Below are 726 nucleotides of genomic sequence, written 5' to 3'. Positions count from 1 at the left end.
AACAGGACACCCTGGAAAGAACAGTGACATGCAGGACACTACCAACACCTTGGAAGGTGGGATGATGAGCAGGACACCCTGGAGCAGAGGACAACGAGCAGGGCACCTTGTCGGGCAGAACGACAGGCAGGTCATCCTGTCCGCACGTTGGAGAACAGGGTAAGGGGAAAGGTGTCCTACCTACGACCTGGAGGGCAGGACAACAGGCAGAACACCCTGGAGGGGAAGATGACAGGCGGGACACTCAGTGCCTACACCCCGGAGGGCAGGAGGACGGGCAGGACACGCTGCCTGCAGCCCGGAGGGTGTGACGGAGGGCAGACACCTTTGGAGGTGCGGATGGGAGCTCCGCACCCTGCCCGCATCCCGCAGAGGCAGCGCAGCGCAGTCCTGCCCGCACCGGGTCCGTCCGCACCTGCCCAGGTCAGCCCGGTCCGGGGGGCACTGCCCCGTCCCGCCCTCCCGGGGCGGCGCCCCCGCCCGTCCTCCCGGTGCCGATCCCGGAGCCGATCCCGGAGCCAGGCGAGGCCGGCGCGGCCCGGTGGCGGCGGTGAGGGGCGCGGGGCCGGGCGGGCCGGGCCGGGCCGGGCCGGGCCGGGCGGGGCGGGGAGCGCGCATGAGCCGCGGCGGTGGCGGCGAGGGGCGGGCGGGAGCGCGGCAGCGGAGCGCGGCGCTGCCGCGGGTGTGGGCGCGCCGGGAGCCCCGCACGGCGGCCCGGGGGCGGCG

This window comes from Coloeus monedula, assembly GCF_965178545.1.
Source record: "Coloeus monedula genome assembly, chromosome: 17".
In the NCBI taxonomy this organism is placed as follows: Eukaryota; Metazoa; Chordata; class Aves; order Passeriformes; family Corvidae; genus Coloeus; species Coloeus monedula.
This window is presented reverse-complemented; position numbering follows the sequence as displayed.